Source organism: Gracilinanus agilis, chromosome 3 (genome assembly GCF_016433145.1).
Source record: "Gracilinanus agilis isolate LMUSP501 chromosome 3, AgileGrace, whole genome shotgun sequence".
Classification (NCBI taxonomy): Eukaryota; Metazoa; Chordata; class Mammalia; order Didelphimorphia; family Didelphidae; genus Gracilinanus; species Gracilinanus agilis.
Genome location: NC_058132.1, coordinates 253905066 through 253927752, shown reverse-complemented (window position 1 = coordinate 253927752; position 22687 = coordinate 253905066). Strand labels below are relative to the sequence as shown.

At 35.9% G+C, this 22687-nt stretch overlaps 1 protein-coding gene across 1 annotated transcript in view; it reads right to left on the bottom strand.

Annotated features, from left to right (window-relative positions):
- The window catches only part of LRP2 (LDL receptor related protein 2), a 255109-nt gene that overhangs the window by 221017 nt on the left and 11405 nt on the right, over positions 1 to 22687 (bottom strand). The window lies entirely within an intron of this gene.

Below are 22687 nucleotides of genomic sequence, written 5' to 3'. Positions count from 1 at the left end.
ATAAATGGTAGCTCCTGGTATTAGGAGCACTCAGGTATGTTTGATCTTTTTCTTGACAAGATTTATGCACTAATATCAATCCTTTTAACACTGGACTACTTACTCAGAAGGAAATTACTTTCTTGCCATAGTCATTTAAGTATCTAACTAACAGTCAGTCAATAGACACTTCTTAAGTGCCTACTATATTCCAGAAGCTGTCCTGTCAGTCAATAAACATTTCATAAATCTCCATTATATTCCAGGAACTGTGTTAAGTACTGGGGATACAAAAAGGCAAAAGACAGTCCCTGAAATCAAGGAGTTTGCCATCTAATGGAAGAGACAACATATAAGCAACTATATAAAAATAAGCTCTCTACATGATAAATTGTAAATAATCAACAGGTTATTAAAAATAAATAGATGCTGTATTTAGTCCAAAATAAACTCAGATATGACTTATCTTAGACTTTGTACTCCTAATTCTAGGATGTATAAACAAAAGAAAATGCAAAAATAAACAAAATGGGAGAATGGAAGACTGAACAATATATACTTCTTAAATAACCCTGAGGCCATGTCTATATGTATGATGCAAACCTAAACATGATTTAAAAGTCCTAGCTCATAGGATAATAGGTCTAAATTTCAAGAAGTATCTAAGAGATAAGTGCAGAACAACCTATAGAGGCCTTTCAACAATGCTTGCACCAAGAAACCCCTCAATCAAATGCTCCTAAACCAGTGAACAAGCCTAAGGCAGGGATCAAAAGTTCATCTATTCTGAACTGGAAGGAACCTTAAGAATCATCTAATCCAACCCCCTCATTCACAGAGAAGGGATTTGTGAAGCAGCAAGTGACCAAAGCAATTAGCAGCAGATCCATGGTTCAAAATCACTTCCTCTGACTTCAGATCTAAGCAACTAGCACTTGACTTCAACACTAATAAATAACTTTGATTAAAAGGAGAATAATTGATGATAGTGGTGAAGGTAAAAATGATGATGATGATGATGATAATTAAGATGATGATGATAACACTCTTCTGGCTGTTATTTACCTTTTTTAGTCCTTCCAATAAAACATAAGGAAAATGGTGGCTATAGTTACATGATACAAGAGAAAGAGAGATGGTTTGAAAATCAGAGGACCTGTGTTCAAATCCTTCCTCTGCTGCTTACTATTTGAGTTGTTCAAAGCAATCGATCATTTAGTTTATATAGATTTAATATATAATATTTATATCTAATATTTAATATATGTTTACCTAATAAACTGTACTAAGACTCTGGGAGATGTGAGGGAAGGCAGGTAACTCAGTAGTTTGAAAACCAGACCCAGAGATTGGAGGCCCTAGGTTTAAATCTGGCCTCAGAAACTTCTTAGTTGTGTGACCCTGGGCAAGTCACTTAACCCCCTTTGCCTAGCCCTTACCACTCTTCTGCCTTGGAAATATCACATATTAATTCTAAGATGGAAGGTAAGGGTTTTTTAAAAGAAGAATGAGTGAGTGAGTCTCTGAAAAGTAAAACAAGTAGAACCAAGAGAATATTATACATAACTACAGAATTAATATTTGAAGAATAACTCTTAAATGTCCACCTCAAGAGAAAGAGCTGAGAAATAGAAACACAAAAAAACATAATGTGTATATATATATATATATATATATATATGTGTGTGTGTGTGTGTGTGTGTGTGTTTGTTTTGTTTTGTTTTTTGAGGAAAAGGAATATCTGGAAACTTTATGTAACCAATAAGCGAGTAAAATTAATTTTTAAAATTCTTAAAGGAATAGTCCTGACACAGGACAAATCAGAAAAGAAAAAAAATACACCAACAAATAAATGAATCTCTATTCACAAAGAGTTTGCCCTCTAACAAGCAATTGCTTAAGTTCTGCCTCATTCTCATCCTCTATATAAAGAAGGTATTGGAATATGTGACCTCTAAGGTAATTTCTGGCTTTAAGTCAGTGGTCCAAGGACAAAAATATTAGTTGGCATCACTAAATAAACATGCTCATTCTGCAAGCAAAATAAGAATTTCCTCAAACAGTTGAGAGATATATAAATTTGGCAAAAAAATAATACCAAAGAAATTTACACACTGTCCAACTAAAACCTAAACAAGAAGAAATTTTTATTAGACAATACATTCTGATAATGAATCCTCCTGATAGTATACAAAGTATACAAAAATCTAAATCTAAAAAAATCTAAGTTATTGTTTTTCTAATTCATGTACTGATTTCTAGTAACCCCTTTTTAGTTTTCTGCATTTTCTCATTCTCTATACTCATCTCCCACATGCACAATAAAAATATACTTACCTTAGAGTTATCACAAGAAAAAACAAGAGACTGGGGCATGTAGGTGGCCCAAGGAAAGAGAGCCAGACCTGGAGAAAGCAGGTCATGGGACTCTGACATTTCCTAGCCGTGAGACCATGGGCATGTCACTTAACCCCAACTGCTGAACCTTTACTGTTCTTTTGCCCTGGAAATAATTCTTAGTATTGAATCTAAGACAAAAGGTAAGAGTTTTTTTAAAAACACAAATGTCTGGATCAACTGGTATCTAAGATCCTTTCTAGCCCTACTATCACTGATATATGATGGTATAAAAGTTATTTTAATAGATCTGTGAACTATTTTAAGGTTAATATGACTGCACAATAAAAGTTATCTATGAATCCTGCAGGCAAATAAGCATTTTTATCTAGAAATATAAATTGTATATTTGGTTTGGGGTAAAAGTTATTGAATTTTAGAGACCATCAAAGATATCTCACCCCAATTTCAGAAATGAACAAACTGAGAGAAATGCTACGTAATTTGTCCAGGTTCACTTACTTAATTAATGTTCTAACACCAAATCCAAAGAGCTTGTCACTATCTCATGCTGCCTCTCACACTCAAATCATGAAATATTAACTAATAATTACAGGTGAGTTGCTTCCAGCTCCCTTAGAACCACCAGGGTTCAGAAAGATAGATAGAGACAGAGACTTGATCTTTTATGTCATGATTGTACAATACATAAGCAGAATCAGCACTCGTGTAGTAATAATCACCCTCACAGTTCTCAGCTCTGGTCAGTTCCTAATTAAAGTATATCCAGTTCTAAACTCCAGACCTAAAGGCAAGCACAGACCAATTTGGAGAGACTTCAGAGAAGGGATCCCAAGATAATTAAAAAACTGTGAAATAAGGCTTGAGGGAAAAAAAAAAAAAGAATGATCACTGAGGTTACAAAGTGAACATGAGGATTTTTATTCAGATGATTTGCATATTCCAATATATGATTTCATTTTTCTTATACTGATTCAAGTGGCCAGATGATTTTTGGTAATCTGGATTCCATAAAGTAAAATCAAATGTATTTGCAAATGAATCAGAACCTCCTTAATCTCATTGACCATGTGGATTTTTAACAGGCCTGGAGGATAAACTAAAAAGAAATTGAGGTCAGGTCTCCATAGCAGATTATCTTTTGTGCCAGAAGCCCTTTGGCTCTAGTTTGTTATGCCTGGGCTTAGGCAACATTTATAGTTCTTCAAATCACCTCCAGGCCCTATAAATGTCATCACTTTGTGTTATGATGTGATTATGATAGCCTGAGACAACACAACAGGGTGTGGACATAGTTTGTCAACAATCTCTCATCACTAAACAATGCCCATTTGGGGTGACATGGTATCAGAGATTCCAGCATTGGCATGACATGGGTAATATCACATAAAAACCACCTACAAGTTGTTTCCAAGTTTATCCTTGGTTATTATAGACACAGTAACCCAAGGACAAATGCAAGGTCTAGTTAATTCTGTTTGTTTTAACTATTCCCAACAATAAACCAAAAATCAAATGTTACACTTTAAGATAGTTATTATTCCAAGCATATTACCAGCATGCTACAAGGTCAAGTCATAGAAATATCATTTTCCAGAACTGTGACTTCAGGAAAAGAAAGAGGGGGCCTATGATTCCAATTCATAAGTAAACTAGAAATTACATTCAGGAAAATTAGATTTCTATTCATTGGAAGACAACTTATTTAAAATGTATTGGAATTTGAATATTTATACTATTAGAATTAGAATGATATTTATATTATTAAAATTAGAATATTCATATTGTTTAAAATTTATTAGAATTATACTCCATTAAAGTTTGCTCTTTCAAACTTATTAAATAGAATTATCTGTTAACTGACATTTTTATCTATACTTTTAGAGGTAGTCCCCAGAAAATGAGATGATATTAGGGATTTCATTTTTTTTTCAAACTTCTCTGGTTTTGGATAGCTCCCAATCATTTGGGAGCTATCTACATTTCTACATTTCCTAAACCTGCATTAAATACTGCTTACATCATCATGAGTACTTTTATTTTCAGAAAGGAAAGCAGATTACTAAAAATAAATCAGTTGTGAGACTTTGTACAAATCATATAACTACTCAAGTCTTCATTTTATTCCTCTGTCAAATGTCAAATTCCTCCAAGATTTTTCTATATAAAAATAATAATATCAAATTTATACGGCACTTCTGGAGTCATAAGAGTTGCTTCTAATGTCTAAGTGTGAGTCTCTGATTTTAGAAAGATTATCATCAGTAAGAACTGAAATGAGAAGGTGAAGCAGACTTACAGTCTAGTCTTGACTTTCAAGTACTTCCCCTTCTTAAACTTCACTTTCTCACCTGTAAAAAATAATACTAGGGCGGCAGCTAGGTGGCTCAGTGGATTGAGAGCCAGGCCTAGAAATGGGAGGTCCTAGATTCAAATATGGCCTCAGACACTTCCCAGCTGTGTGACCCTGGGCAAGTCACTTAACCCCCATTGCCTAGCCCCTACACTCTTCTGCCATGGAGTCAATACTGTGTATTGACTCCAAGACGGAAGGTAAGGGTTTAGATAGATAGATAGATAGATAGATAGATAGATAGATAGATAGATAGATAATGATACTAGCCTCAAATCCCTTGTCCCCTTGTCCTTTTGCTGTTCATCTCTTTCAGACCCAATAATCGATAACTCCTACCATACACGCCACTCCTCGAGTGTACTGAAAGTTGGGGGGGGGGGGAATCATAGGATCATGTTAACTAGGTCCTCTACAAATGTATTATTTCAACTGAGCCCTCCCAACTGCATGACAATTCTCTTAATTTCTAATTGTTTATCCCCCTTCTCATAGTCAAACCTTTTCTTTCTTCAAATCACCTAAACAATTCCTTCCTCTCATCAGAGGATCTCACTTTGTGACTTACCAAGAAAATTTGAGACCCCTTCTTGGTCTCTTTCTACATTTCAAAACCCCTTAGCATCATCTTCCATTCACTAGTACTCTGCTTCTATTCTCAGAGGAAGAGGTGGCCTTTTTTCTTGCCTAGACCTAAATGTACCTCTATTTGCATTCTCTAGCCCATCCATCCCCTCTGTGTCCTTCTAGAAGATGTCCCCTCAATAACCATCAACCCCCTCATTTTCAGCATCTTTTTATAGTTCATAAACTCTAGTTCAGCTCTCTCCACCTCTTCCCTATACCTATAAAATGTTCATAACCCTGCCATCCCCTCAGGCTTTTCTCCAATATCTCTTCTTCCTTTCATAACAAGTTCCTAGGAAAAGCCACCTATGTTTTTTACTTCTATTCCCTCACCTCCTACTCATATCTTAATCCTTTATAATCTGGCTTCCAACTCCATCACTAAACTGAAACTGCTTCTTCTGGTTATCAATGACTTCATAATTGCTAAATCCAATACTTCCTGAGCCTTGAAGTACTTGACACGATGGATCATGCCCTCCTCCTAAATAGTGTCTCTTCCCTGGATTTTCCTAATAATAACTTTCTCCTCTTCTTATCTGTCTGACCTCTCTTTCTTAGACTTCTTTGCAGAATCATGGCATCCGTGGCCTGCCTAGTATCCTCCAAAGTTGTACCAGACCCCATATTCAATCAGTTGTTAAACTTATCAATTCTACTTCCACAGCTTTGCTTCCATCTGTCCTCTGCTAGTTCAGACCATCATCGCCTTCATCATTTATATTAGCTTCTGGTCTCTCCCTGTCTCCATCTGGTATCCAGAAAATCAAATTGATATTCCTAAGGCACAGGTCTAATTAGGACACTCCTCTGCTAAAAATTAATTGATTAATTTTTCAAAAAGGTCTAATAGTTTCCTATTGCCTCTACAATAAAATACAAATGCCTCTGATTGATATTCTAAATCCTCTATACTAATATGGCTCCGATCTATCTTCCTAGAACTATTTCCCAATTCTCTCCATCATATACTCTGTAGTCTTGCCAAACTGGACTACTTGTTGCTCCCCAGGTATTATATTTTATCTCTCAATTCTTTGCCTAGGTTAAATACCATTCCCATAATGCTCATTTTCCCTCCCACACACACACACACACACTTCTTTGAATCCCCAGTTACATTCAAGTTTCAGATCAAAGGCCACTCTACAAAAGGTTTTACTGACCCCATTGGTTGTTGGTGTTCTCCTCTACTCCCCTAAAATAACCAATCACTCTTGCAACAGATCAAAAGACAATTACCCAGAGAACCAAAGGCATAAGGCCTAAAAGGGGCCTCAGATAACTACCCACGTCTCTATTTCAGGGCACTCTGTGTACCTATCATGTGGAATATAGTGAGCACATAGTTTCATCACCAAATCTAGCCAGCTTAATAAAGAGGAAGATTTTTCACTTCAACCATGATATTCTACAATAAAGAACACTCTGATTCATTTTATGTAGTTATAAAATGGCTTCTGGTGGTTTTCAACCAGCCTTATTTCTACTTCTACATAAACCAGAGAATTGAGAAAGTAAAGAGATTCAGGGTTTTAATCAAAGAGAAACTAAACTTTAAAAAGTAGTTTTGTTGTTTAAAATGGGGTGGGAAGAAGGGAAAGGTTCCAAGCTTCTGCAGCTCTTAAGTTCAAAGGGATGAAAATAAAAATGCCTCCTAGAACGACTAAAGATATTGGTGACCCTCACTTAGTGCTTGCCCTTAGATCTGCTGGCTGAAAATATGATACAAATGAAAACAACTTGATGGAGATTGCATTATAATAAAATGCTACTTTACCTAATTAGTTTTCATATGTTCTATTCCTCAAAGAGGTATTTTTTTCATTCTAAAGGAAAAATATTTTTCCTTCAAGCGCTTAATTCCTAACAGTTGAGCTTGATTCTCTAAGAGTAGACTTACATAAACCCAATGACACAAGGCTCCCTTCTCCAATACCTAAAGTAGTGCCTGATGTGGATAGGTACTTAATAAATGCTTATTGAATTTAATTAAGCAAGGCAGCTAGTAGTTCAGTAGGTAGAAAGCAAGGAATAGAGACAGAAGGTCCCGAGTTCATATTTGACCTCAGATACTTTCTAGCTGTGTGACCCTGGGCAAGTCACTTAACCCTAATTACCTACTCTTTTGCCTTGGAACCAGTAATTAGTATCAATTCTAAGACAGAAGGTAAGGGTTGGGTTTTTTTAACTGAATTAAGCAGCTGATGTTTATATTTAACATACTTAATCATATTTAGTAAGTTCATACTTATTAGCACACAAAGGTTTGCAAGTGCTTTATATGTATATTTATTCTTTGATCTTCACTACAGTCCTCAACCATAGAATCAGGAAGACCTAAGTTCAAATCTGTCCTCAGACCCTTAACCATTGTGTGCCCCTACGCAAGCTTGTCTAAGTTTTCTCATCTATAAAATGAGTTGAAGAAGGAAATGGCAAATCACTTAAGTAGCTTTGCCAAGAAAACCCAAAATGAGATAAGGACTAATCAATAAAACAATAATCCCGTTGGGTAGAGAGCATTATTATCCCTACATCACAGATGAAGAAACTGAAGCTGAGAGACATCAATTGGCTTGCTCAGTGTCACGCAGCTATTAAATGCCTAAGAGAGGATTTGAATTCAAATCTTCCTGACTCCAAGTCCAACACTTGCCACTATGCTCCCTAATTCCTAATTGCCTACCTACTATTCAAGTGAAAAAGGGGGAAGGATAAGACAAAGGCAAATAGCTAAAATTCCTAATAGAATATGTGCCATGAGAAATTCAAGGGGAAATCAATTCTAGATTTGGGATCAGGGCTACTCCATGGAGGAGGTAGCAGACTTTGAAGGAAGAGAATGTTCTCAACAAAATAGAGAACTCATTTCAGCACTAGGGAGAGTCACGAGCAAAAAAAGAACAGAGGTAAAGTAAAGCGGGGCAAAATTACACACTTGGGGCACATGAAGGGTAGAATAAGGTAAAAATGAAAAGGTAATTTGAGGCCAATTTCTGAAGGACTTTAATGGTCATAATATGGAGTTTGTGTTTTATCCTATAGGCAATTGGGAACCTACAGGCAGTTAGGTGGTTCAGTGGAGAGAGCATCGAGCTGGGAATTAGGAAAGAATCATCTTCATGAGTTCAAATCAGACCTCCAACACTTACTAGCTATGTGACCCTGGGCAAGTTATTTAATTCTATCTCAGTTTCCTCATCTATCAAATGAGCTGGAGAAGGCAATAGAAAAACCATCAAGTATCTCTGCCAAGAAAACCCCGAATCAGGTCATGAAGAATCAGTCATGACTGAAAAATGAATGAACAACAATTGAGAATCACTAAAGTTTCTTGAACAGGGAAGGGGTATGATAGAAGCTGTGCACTGAGATTATCCTGGAAGGGGCATGAAGGATAGTCTGAAAAGACAACAGACTAATGGCAGGAAGATCAGTTAAGAACTGATACACTTAAAATAGTGTAAGGCATAGAGAAGGTACGGTGGGCGAAATTTGGGTGGTGGCAATGAGCTAAAAAAGGAAGTATAAAATATCGAGTGTATCCTGATGTTTTAGCAAGATTAGGTAACTACTTGGAAGTAAGGAGTGATTCCACCACTAGCATCATCCTCCTTCTCCCCAAAACCAGGAAAATCACATCACTAGGAAGTTCAACATCATGGAGACTGCTTTAGCTTTGATATTCACTCTTCATCAGAATCCTCAGTTGTTTCTATCCCTCTAGTTAGAGGGCAATACAAAAAAATCTCCTCCCATAACCTCTCTTTATAGAGGGCTCAAAATCCCAGCCATCTCTTCATTTGCCACCAGTAGCTCTGCTTGGTTTTGACTCCACCATTGTCAGCATGCCTGAGCTGAGTACACTTTGATGCTCCTCTCCCCTTTCTGGTCCCTTTTGGATATTATTTTCCTCCATTAGATTGTAAACTCCTTGAGAGCGAAAACTGTTCTTTATCTGTATCCTCACCATACCGAGTGCCTGGCATATAGACAGCACTTAATATATGTTTATTTGTATTTTTTAAACCCTTACCTTCTGTCTTAGAATTAATACTGTGTATTGGTTCCAAGGCAGAAGAGTGGTAAGGGCTAGGCAATGCAAGTTAAGTGACTTGTCCAGGGTCACATAGCTAGGAAGTGTCTAAGGCCAAATTTGAGTTTATTTGTATTATTAAAATTTTTTTAAAAGAAAGGAAGAAGAGAGAGAACGGGAAAAGCCAAGTCAAAGAAGACTTCAAGGTTTTCAGACTGGAGAATGAATAGTGTTAGTGGAATTTAATCTTCTAACCAATCTCTCTCAAGAGCTCAGCAAGCCGACAGTATCTAAAAGCAGGAAAGTGGGCATCAGATACCAGGAACAGGAATTACATATAACTCAATACTTGTTTGTCATTTTAGACTCTGCTTTCCTCTTTATGTGAGTTATAGGAACCTTCAGGCAATTTCTTCTCTTCATGAATGTCTTAACAAAAAGCTTTTTAGGGGGACCCAACAAGCATTCACCCATGCCCACTGTAAAGGCAAAACATTTTTCTAGATTTCAGAAAGGATAGAAAGAAAAATGAAAGCTATCCCTTACTTCAAGGAGCTTATATTATACTGAAGAGATGCAACATGAAAACAGATAAGAATATACAATAATTTGAAGGGGAAAAAAGAAAAAGTACTAACAATTGTAATGGGGGGGGGTCTTAATTTTTTGTTGGTCATAAATACCTCTGGCAGTCCAATATAGCTATGGACCTCTTCTCTGAATAATAATTTTAAATATACAAAATAAAATATGTTGGAGTATAAAGGAACACAATTCTATTGAAATATAATTATCAAAAAATTTTTTTTCACTTAACCCCCATTGCCTAGCCCTCACCACTCTTCTGTTTTGGAACCAATACACAGTACTGAGTCTAAGACAGAAGGTAAGGGATTGCTTTTTTAATAAAATTTTTTGTTCACAGAACCCAAGTTGAGAACCCCTGAACTAGAGGGATCAAGTAAGAACATTTATAAAGAGTGATGCATGAAGGTGACTCAGTGAATTGAGACCCAGGCCCAGAGACAGGAGGTTCTGAGTTCAAATCTGACCTCAGACACTTCCTAGCTGTGTGACCCTGAGTTGCTTAACTCCCATTGCTAATAGACAGTATTGATTCTAAGGCAGAAGACAAGGGTCTAAAAAAACATTTTTTTAAGAGAGGCACATGAGAACCTTTTATGGAAAATGGGTTACTAAGTGGTAAAGCTGAAAAGAAATGGCAGTCTAGACACTGGGGATAGCCTATGCAAAGTCACTCAAGATGAGAGAAGGAATGTTAGATTTGAGGAATAATAACTGAGCATTTTGTATGGAATGTAAAGGATGCAAAGGAGAAATAGTGAAAATGTGAAAGTAATGTACCTAGAAAGGAGGACTAGAACCAGAATGTAAAGGAGTTTAAATTTTGGGATGAAGAGTTTGTTGTTTAATCTGGAGGATATGATGAGGATTGAGAGATCAATTAGAGAATTATTCTTTATCAGAGATGGGCCTGTTTTGTTTTGGATTTAGCCCACTAGTAAGGACTTCCTGTCTTGGTAGTCAGCAGCTTAGAAATGGAAGCAAACATAGACAATAGGGCTTATCCAGGGTGGGGGATTAAGTAGAGAAGGTAAGAAGTTTAAAGGGGAAGATATTCAAGAGTAGAAGAGAATAAATGAATCTTAAAACAATCTAGAGAGAGAAGAGGCTCTAGATATAAAGTCAGATTTGGAGACTGGAGGTTATGGATTCAAATCTGCCTTTAACCCCATTTACTTAGCCCTTACCACTCTTCTGCCTTGGAACCAATACTTAGTATCAATGCTAAGACAGAAGGTAAGCATTTAGAAGGGGACAGACAGACAGATAAACAGACAGACAGACAGAGAGACAGACAGACAGGCAGAGACAGCAACAGAGAAAGCTGAAAGCAAAATAGGACCAATGCACAGAAGGAACAGGGAAGAATCAAGGGACTGGAGGAAGGCAGGTTTAGGATAAGTGAAGATGTAGTTGAGATGAGAATACAGTAAACTAAAGCAAAAGTACCACTGGAGGCCTCTAAAAATGTCCTCTGTACACCTTTTCAAGGCAATAGATACAGGAGATAATTTTAAAGGAGCTCTTGGTCTTTTGCCCAGGACAACAAGGGATAAATGGGTAAAGAGAATAACCATTTATTCAATACTTACTATGTGCCAGGCACAGGACTAAATTATGTTAAGTACTTTACAAATACTATTTCACAACAACTCTGAGAGGTAGGTGACATGATTGTCCCCATTTTGCAGTTCAGTAAATTGAGGTAGAAAGACTGACCCAGGATCATACAGCCAGCAAGTGATTAAGAGAGAATTTGAACTCAGGTCCCAGTGCTCTATCCATGAAGCCTCCTATCTGCCCCTAGGATCATAGGATCAAAACTCATGTTTGTTGTTCTTCCTAAAATCATGCTACATAGGTGGTTACATACACCATTTGCATGCAAAAGTAGCTCTTTTAATATCAATTATCCCAACAGGAATGTAAAAACAAAAACCCTGATAACTGTGGATAGAAAAGACTTTACACAATGGCTGGTCCAGAACAATTCTTCTTTATTGATCCTAATGTTTAAAAATTAACCAATCAACAAAAATTTTATAAATTCTTCCTATGTGCTGAGTACTGGGAATACCAAAAAAAAAAAAATCCCCTGCCTTCAAGAAACTGACCTTCTAAAGAGGGAGACATTACATGCATAAGTTGGTATATTCAAAATCAGGACATCGTGGGCAGATGGTATGGTAGACTTCGAGAGAGAGAGAGACGATGATCCCTTCCACCTCTAATGCTGGGCAATTCTGTAATTCTTTGGACTCTAACAATATAATATCATTCTAATTTTCCAACTCTTTCAATGAAAGGTAATCAAGAAATGCCTCATGTAAAAAATGGTATTAGAACAGAGCTTTGAGGGGAAACTAGGAATGTTAATAGGTGGATGTAAGAAAGTAGTATATTCCAAGGTTGGTGGACCGTCTGTTCATAGGAACGCGAAGTGCTGTGTGAAGACCAACAAGAAGGTCTATTTGGAGGGACCACAGAGTGAGTGGAATAATGAATAAAAGGCACATAGCTGGCTGATTCTGGGAAGACAGGCACAGCCCTTCAATAATCTATCAACAAGAATATGTTAAGTAGCTACTAGCTGTGGACCAGGCACAGTCCTAGGCCCTGGAAATTCAAAGCAAATAAATAAATGAACAAATAAATAAATAAACAAACAAACAAACAAATAAATGAATGAATGAATGAATGAGTGAGTGAGTGAGTGAATGAATAAGTGAATAAATAAATAAACAGATAAATAAATAAATAAATGGATGAATGAATAAATAAATAAATAAACAGACAAATAAATAAATAGATAGATAAATAGATAAGCGAATAAATAAATAAATAAGCAGATAAGCAGAAAAATAAATAAATAAGTGAATGGATAGATAGATAGATAAATAAATAAATAAATGAACAAACAAACGAATGAATGAATGAATGAATGAATCAGTCTGTGCCCTCAAAACCAAGAGCTCCAACAAAACCTTTGGAATAAAAGGGGAGGCAAAAGGTCTAACTGAAGACATAAATATTTATTATCCTGCTCTATTAGGAAGGAATTCAAATAAAAGTTGAGTAACTTTTCAATGAAGTGTGTTCTGCTAAACTGTGATTACTTTCCCTTGAATTTTTAATCCTTTATGTTTCATTTTAGAAAAAAAAATCAAAGAAGGTTAGAATTGGAAGAGATCAGCAAGATTATCTTGTTTCGCCTGAAATTTGAACTCTACACACACACACATATACACATTCACACATAACTTACACACACATGTGCATGCGTGATCTCAAGATGATCCTAATTATCATAATTTTCATTTTATGTCTATAATTATTTAGAAGAGTTAGGAATAACTACCTCACACATTCTGCTAACCCCCAGTAAGAAAAGAGAAGCTATTAAAAAAAATTCACCAATAGGCCAGGCCTAGATTGACAACAGCTCCCTGTTAACAAGGCAGGACGAGCAGCTAGGTGGCTCAGGGGATGGAGAGACAGGCCTGAAGAAAGGAGTTCCCATGTTCAGCCTCAGATACTTCCTGTCTGTGTGAACCTGGGCAAGTCGCTTGAGCCCAATCGCCTACCCCTTACTGATCTTTGGCTTTGGAATTGATATCTAGTATCAGTTCTGGGATAGAAAGTAAGGGTTTTAAATTTTTTAACTAAAAAATAGGCAGAATCATCTCAATTCGTAACTATCAATTCATAACTATCCTTTAAAAAGTTGTGACACTCCCAATGGCACAGAACTTGGAATAAAGATACTGCAATTTTCCGTGAGATGCTCTTCAAGAACTAAGAATCACACAATAGAGACTCCAACAAGAGGAAAGTATTTTTGTTGGATCCTTGTTTATAATCAAACTCAAGGCTCCTGCTCACTTTTCTGGTGTTCAAAGAAACTAATTCTCTTTGGCTCCTTAATAGTGCTGGATGCATCTCAAACTCTCAGCTACCCTCCTAACCTTGCATTAAAAAGGATCAAGGGGGCCCAAACGGAGACATTGATTTATTATCTCATTTGATTCACTTGGCAAAAATGAATGTCATGGAATCATAGGATTCTCAAATCTTAGAGTGGGAAAGGACCTCAAAGGCCATCTAGTTCTACCCACACCTGACCAAAAATCTCCTCTAAAATAGCCAAATAACAGTCATCACCCTTTTGCTTGTGGCATCCTCTGGTCTGTACTTGTGACGTTGATTTTGTGAACTCAATCATGACAAAAATTTATACCTATAAAGTTTCATCTTGTTACATCTGACCCAACGTTCTAACTTGTCAAGATCTTTTGCATCCTTCTTTACTATGCAATATGTAAACTATGTCTATCGGTTCTTATATCATCCCTAGATTTAATAAGCATGTCATCTATGCCTTTATACAATTCACAAACATGATTTAAAAAATTAGTTAAACTGTCCAAGACCAAGCAAAGATCTCTTAGACATTTTACTACAGTCTTCCTTCTAACTTGGCATCACACCATTAAAAATATTCTTGGGATCAGACCATTTTGCTTAAAAGCTCTGTATTTACCCAACTGAACGGCATGAAGCCTACCTTTTACATTAAAAAAAAAAAAAAAGGTAAAAAGCTTTGCCAAATGCTTTGCCGAAGTTCAGGTAAACTATGTCTACAGCATTCCCTTGATCTACTAGTCTCATAACTGCTAAAAGGGGAAAAAAAAAAGAAAGAAAGAAAACAAGACTAATCTGACCTGACCTGTTCTCAATAAAGTTCTTTGTAATCACTTCCTTTTCAAGATGTTCCCTAGCCATCTCTTATGACGAAACAAATCTTCTAGAAATTTGCCAGGAATCAAAATCAAGTTCACTGGTCTATAGTTGCAGACTTTATTCTCTTCCCTATTGAGAAAATAATTTAATCTGCCTTTCTCTAATACCTCTCCTGTTTCCCAAGGTCTTTCTTTATTTTTTAATATGTTTTCATACATTTTATCTTTACTCCAGGACTTTTAAAGATCATTTTCAGTTACTCAGAAATCACATTCATCAATATTTCAGCATTTAAGGATATGTATATAGGAAATGGTCATCAAGGAATTCTAAGAGCTCATTTACTACCTCCCTCCTTCCTACCATGTTTCAATTCCCTAGAAGGCATTTTTTTCTCTCTAATCCAAAATTCATTCTCCTTTGAAGAAAAAAAACAGAAATAAAACTTTAAAATGACTGTCTCTGCATCAGTCATTATCCAGCCTAACTGGTGATCCTATCTCTTCCTTTGATCCTCTCCTTTTTCTCAATATAGCAAAAAGAAGCAAGCAAAAAAAAAAAAAAAGAAAGAAACACTTTTGGCAAGCTTTCTTTGCCAACCTCAGCTCATTCTGAGCATTAGTTCTTCTGACACTGTTTCTAGAGTCATGTCATGTATTCATCCTCGATTATCTTCCCCCCCACCTCTCCATCTTTATTCTGTTATGTCTCTTAATAATCTAAATTAGATGGTAAGATCCCTAATGTGTCTTCACCTGAAGTACTTCAGCTCATACAAAATAAATTCCTTGGACAATCAGAAGACAAACTTTCATGATTCAGTACAGTCCATTAAAGTCAGTAAGTGTGAGCATATATACCTAATACTGGTAGAATCACAGAAGAAGGGATTCTCCAAAGCACACACCAATATTCGTTTATCAAAATCTCACCAAGAAATTTTACACTCATTTTACATTCATGAAAATGTATAAATTTTTGCTTAAATATTTTAAGGACACTTGAATATTAGGATTTTCCAGTCCTCTATTAGAGAGGGCTGTTTATAACAAACACTTGAAGAATTAGACTAGCTAAATGTGCATAGAAAAAGTTATTCTCTCTCTAATCACTCTTTTCTTCCTACTATTGGTTAATTAATTAGATTTACCAAACTTGTCCCTGACAGTTGCCTTTGAGTATGTTCACAAAAGAAAATACAAAACCAAAAAGACAAAACAAAACCTCTAAGTCAAGATTGTAATTCCTCCCTGACCAGAAGAACTCTCCCTACCAACCAGGAAAGGCCATACTAAAGAGACAAGTCTTGCATCATGCCCTGAAGGTCAATAAACTAAAACTTTGTCACATTGAGAGATGCAAGGAAATTCCAAAGTCAGGGTCTCTTTGGGAAAAGTGCCCTAGCTCTGTGCAAATGAAAACTTGATACTATCAGCAAAGTGCTCTGTGGCAGGTTTTCATTGTCAGGAGAGTAGAAGTGAAGAGAGGCAATCTCTAAGGCAACTCCTTTACCTTCTAGAAAATGAAGTGAGCATTTCCCCCATGTTAAGCATGGTGAACTCTTCCTTTATTCATGTTTCCTGTTAACTTGGTCCACATACATTGATCATCCTGTCTCCAGACACAAATTTTCACAGACTTCAACTCTTTTCACTTTTACAATATTTAAAGGCCACCCTCTCAATAACAAACATTTGAGGACTTTTTTTATTTTTAAAATATTTCTGGTGCTAAATGGAATTTTACATCAGTGCTATGTTATTTAAGGAGACTTCCATGTACTTTCCGTCAAAGAATAGCATCACCAACACTGAGAATTTGTGAATTTTTAAAAATTAGCTTGTAAACATATGTGGCACACATAGTAAACATGTTTATTATCTTTAGCAAACAATAAATAAATTCACTGGGGTTGTTGAACAAAAAAGCAACAGAAGCAAGCAAAGAAAAGATACTTCCCTACTACATGACAAGGATATAGAGAGAGTCAGAATCTGTGATTCCATTGCTACAAACTCTCAACCAACCAATGTTAGTACATTCTCCGAAATTTATGGTCTTAAAAAGTTATATCAGCAGCAGTTCTTGAATCCAGGTCTTCTGGCTCCAAGACTTGCTCTCTATTCATCATGCCACATGACATTTTTGTATTCCATGATAAATATGGGATAATGTCAATTTTGAGATTAACCATAAAGACAGTTCTTTAACTGTGATTACTCATCCATGACCCACCTAATCTAGTTGAAGTCCCTCCTCACTGATTTAGGCCAGCAGTTCCTCAAGATATATATCTTTATGAAATAGAATAACATTGTTGAATAACCCCAAATTTTTTCCTGGCACTCCTACTGAAGCCGGTAATTCATAATCAGAATATATTTAATGGAAGCCCCTTTTTTGGATGAAAGAATGGAGCAGACACTAGCCTAGCCCCATCTTCCTTCATTCTTCTCAGAACTATAGATGCCCTCAGTTATGCGTTAGACAGAGTATTATCACTCATGTCCTTGGGAATTCATAATATGAAACAGCAGTCATATACTATTAAATACAGTTAACTATATTTAAAATTAAAATCCTAACAATAAAAAAAACTTCAGATACTATTTACTAGTCCATTGTTCTTTCTTCTCAGATTGGACATTATCTCCTCTCTCTCAGGAAACATTAGCACAGTGAAAATGGAAGATATTGGGAAGGTGCTGAAAATGGAGCTGTAGACTAGCTGCCCTTTTATCCTCTAATCCTCATAGACTCAACAATTTTTTTTTAAATCTGATTTTTTTTCAAGTGTATTCTGAGTCTGCAAATATGGTCACCTGCTTCCTTTCTCCTCTGCAAGTTATTAAATTTAATTTAATTTAAATTTCTACCATAGGGATAGCAAACATCCAAGAAGTACCAGTATTTAGGGCTCATAAAGAGAAAAGGCACAAAGGTCCAACATTTCTGAACTGATAGATTACAAGGGGACATCTTTGTAAAATTGTACCTATAAACCTGAGATGTACTTATAAATTCACACACAAAGTTTAGGATATACAGGATTAGATTATATGTTTACAACAGAAATATATTCTTTATTTTTTTCAATATTTGGTAATTTCAATGTATCACTATATCTAAGCTAGACTCCAATATCTAAATCACTATCCCTAGTCTATACCAAAATATTTTCAAAAGGTTGTTCAAAAAAAAGTTAATATTTTATATGGAAAAAAATCATTTAAATCCAAAACTAAACTCATTCTACTTGCCCTGATATTCGAGGCAATATGTAATTACCCAGTGTATTAATTCGGTCATGGAAAAGTCAATGGTATCTTTGAGATCTGTGTCTAAGTGTTCAGCCTCATGTGGTAAAGAAGAGACCACTTGCATCATTAGCAGGAGACTTGGGTTCCAATCTTAAATCTAACAGTTACTAACTGTATGTTATTTAACATATCTGAAACTTAGTCTCCATCTTATAGTTTTCATCTATAAAATAGGGATAATATTATCTGTACTACCAACATCTCAGAATTATGTTGTGGAAACTTCATTAAAATGTGTATTCCTTCCAGGTGTGGGTTAGATTAGATGGCCAAAGTCCCTTCTAACTCCCAAATTCCAAGATTCCATAAACCTGAAACCACCATAGAAATGGTTTATAGAAATTTTACTGTAGAAGTACTAATTATTACATTTAAGATATTTCTAAGATGAAAAAATTTCCAGTCCACATTTTAATGCTATTTTGGTGTTATTTTATGTGCTTAAAAATAAACAAGCAATTAAGCCTCAAAAACCAAAGGCACGTAGAGTGAACATGTTTGGAATCTTTAGCAAACTATAAATTAAATTGTTAGGATTATTGAAAAAAATAATGGAAGCAATCAAAGAAAAGATATTTTTCTACCTCATGTTAAGGATACAGACAGAGCTAGGTGGTTCAGTGGATTGAGAGCCAGACCTCAAGATGAGAGGTCCTGAGTTCGAATCTGATATCAGACACTTCCCAGCTGGGTGATACTGGGCAAATCACTTAGCCCCCATTGCCTAGCCCTTACCTCTCTTCTGCCTTGGAACTGATACACAATATTAGTTCTAAGACAGAAGGTAAGAGGGTTTGGGGTTTTTTTTAAGTTTTTAATTTAAAAAAAAAAAGACCAAAACCACAGATTTATCACAATAGGTTCATTAAATTATATCTAAATTTTAAAATTTAGTTGCCTAGAAAGGCAATTTTTAACCCAAAACATAAGTCAATCTCTACTTCATATTAATTGAGTCTTATTCAATTTTTCAGTTTAATTTGGGGTGGAGGGAGGAAAACATTGAAAGGAAATTAGTTGCATTCTTTCATTGTTTTCCTGTCCTACCTCCATTTTAATATGTACACGCTTACCTATTAAGCCTCATCTTTCTAAACCATTCTTGTTTTAAAAAAAGAAATGTGCTGAGCTGGAAGAGTAAAGTGTTCCTGACACTGACTTTTCAGTAAGCAAATGAACTTCAGACTCTATATTATAGGTTACTTCAGAGTGTCCATATTAACTAAAACTGGGTTGAAACTTCTTCTGAGTAAAAGTGGGAGGGGAGGAAGATGAGGGCTGTTGAGGAAAAAAAATTTAACTTTTCAATAATGAGATAAGTTGGGAAATAACCCATCATTCTGAAAAGTACATTTGAGGGATTTAATCATTTGTTTGCCAAAAGTGAGCAGAAACCAACATATGTTTAATTGATCTGCTGATTAATTACATATTTGATTAGCCACTCCAACTTAATCTTCTTTGACAATACAAACTATTCATTTTCCTGAAGTCAGGATATAAAATCATTAAATAAAATATAAAGCTCTAACCTCTTCAAGGGACATTTCTAGAGTATGTTTTCTTCCATGAATCTAATCTATTAGGATTCTAAGCTTCAGGAAGCATTGTCTATGTGTATATACATATAAACACATCTACAGGAAAATAGATCTTTATGTACATTCCAATGTACATAAAGTCTCACTTTCCCAAAGAGTTGCCTGTCTAGCATAACATAGTACAACTAGATTTAGAGCCAATCCATTCTTGTTATAACATAAAAAAATTTGTCAGGGAAACTGCTCGGGAAAAATGATCAAAAGATAGCAAAAGTGTGCTTTTCTTCTGAAGAACTAAACCTTTAAATTGAAGATTGCAAAAATATATGATAAATGCAAACTCATGAAAGTCCTTAAGAACACTGTACCTGAGAAAACATAAAGTTTAACTCATTTTTTTTTATAGACGGAAAAACTAAAACATCTCTCCACCTTCCAGAATTACACAGTTAGTGACAGCACCAGAAAGAACATTTTACAGGTTTCCTTGTATAGTCCAGGACTCTATCTAGTAGACCAGCTGCCTCTTTGAAAGAAAAACAAAGGCTAGTGGTCTTTGATCTGTCAATAAGCTAACAGTACAAAAACGCTAACAGTACCAAAAAAAAAAAATGCAGGGAAAGCACAGGTCAGCCTGACAAGTCAATCCTTGGAAGCCCAAAAGGAAAAGAATGGAAGGTCTTTAATGAAACTTCATTCAACTTCCCCCTAAAATGAATCTTTCATTCATTTATTGCAGAACACATGAAAAATAAATCTGGATTAAAAAGGGATTTCATTGCTCATATTTCTAGTCAGCACCAAATATGAAAGACCATTTGATTTTTTTTTCTAAGAGGGGACAAATAGGGAATATTAAACACATTGAACATCTTTAACTGATTCTCTCATGCCTTCTTTGTCTAGGATACAACAGCTTAATCATTTACAATTCTAGCAGTTGTCAGTGAAGAAAAATCTAACTTTAACCAAGTATCATTCCATTAGTACTTTCAATTTTTAACTGTGAATTTTGTTTTTCTCTCAATTCTTAGGTCCAAGTGATTACTTAGCAAATTCTTGTAACACTTCATTGCCTTCAATATTGGTAAGGAGGTTAAAAAATTAATGTCCAGATGAATTTTTTACAAATGCTAAACCATTATTTGCATACATAAAAATTAACCCTGTAATAGTTGTTAGATAAGAATTACACATTCATCTTTATTTTATCTTACTATTAAGCAGGTTGGGTGGTATGCAAAATGGAAAGCTAGAGTCAGCCACACCTATGTTCACATCCCAGCTCTGTAACCTATTAATTAGTCATACAACTATGGAAAAGTCACTTATCTTCTTGGGGTCTCAGTTTCCTTATCTGTGAAATGAGGATAAAAATGCTAGCGGTACCTACTTCACAAGGTTGCCCTGAAGTTCAATTGATATAAATGTTTTGCAAACCTGAAAGCCCTGCTTAACGATCAGCTATTGCCATAATAGTTTTCCTATTTCAAGCAGAGATGAAAAATCATAGATTGTCCAACAAATGTTCAAAACTGGAGGTTCTAGAAAAATTGCTGTTAGTCTAAGCTAAAAGGCTTTGTTTCTATCTTGTCCTTTACACGGTGTCAGTTGAACTTTCCATCAATGGATATTTAAGTGAAGATTGATGGAAGAGGTGGAGACTTGAGATTGCAGGATAATCTGGACAAAAGAATAGTGTGGGAGCTAGAAGCTCTCGAGGATCCAAGGAGTAGATAAAGAGGGAAGGGGGGAAGCTAAGCAGACAAAAGAGAAGGGAGCCAGAGAAGATAATTTGGGGTTATAATGATGGGGGATGGTATGATGATACCAATACCTGTATTGAAAACTCGATATCTTTCCATCTAGACCCATTAATAGGGTTACAATTTGATATCTCATAGATAAGGAATTCCCTACTTCCTTTCCACTTGCCAGAGACAGCATATCATCTTCATGTTACAATTTTAAAATGTCTTCAGACATCTTGATGTGTTTAATCATCACTCCTAATTTCATGTGTGTTTATCCCCATTTTCGTCAATGTAGTAATGGCTCCACTGAGGAGTCTGTGGTAGAATGAAGCTTGGTCAATATGAGGAATCAACCAATCTGCAAACATTTCTTAGGTACCTACTATGTGCCAGGCACTGGGAAGACAAAGACAAAAGCATTTGCTTTATAGACCTCTATAATGAAAGGCAAAGGAGAATTTTCAGCAGTCCAGGTTCCCCTTTAACTTGACCCATTTTTTTTCTAGAACAAGATGAATGAATTCCTGAGCAGACCGATAGTGGTTTTCTCACTACAGGCCATATTGCCTCTCCTATGGGAAATCATACCCCTCTTTAAAGACAGGCTTTTGTCGGATCCAGGCTGTTTTCCCAGCACCCTTAGCCTCAGACAGCTTGCTTTTGTGCACTGTTTAAACACAGAATGACAGTTCCCTAACATAATGTCTAAAAACCTCATCTTATCTCTTTGTGAAAGCTACTGTATCAAATTTGTCCTAAAAATAACAGAGTGACCATTCTATACATAGTGAGAATTTTCACAGGGAACCAAGTGTTTAGGATAGAAGGGGAAAAGTTGACACTGAATCAGCTCAACTACTCTATCCTCCTGAAAGCCCAGGGCATCTGTTATAACACAAGAGGATGACAGCGGGGTGGCTAAGTATACTTTGATGAAGGTTGCAGTTTTCTTTCTGTCTTTATTTCGATCTGTCTCCCTCTCTCCTTCATCAGGATCTTACAAGGAACCAGCAGGGTTTTGTATCTCCAACTAGAGTCCACTTCAGTGCACAGGACATGATAGGTGCTTAATAAATGCTGGCTGATTGACTGATCTCAATATTAGGGTCTTAAGAAATCTAGGTGGCTCAGTGGATAGAGACCCAGGCCTAAAGATGGAAGGTCCTACATTCAAATCTGGCATCAGGCATTTCCTAGCTGTGTGGCCCTGTTCAAGTCACTTAAAACCCTAACTGCCCAGCCCTTATTGCTTTTCTGCCTTGCAATTGAAACTTAGTATTGGTTCTATGACAGAGGTAAGAGAAGAGGAAAGGAAAGGAAAGGAAAGGAAAGGAAAGGAAAGGAAAGGAAAGGAAAGGAAAGGAAAGGAAAGGAAAGGAAAGGAAAGGAAA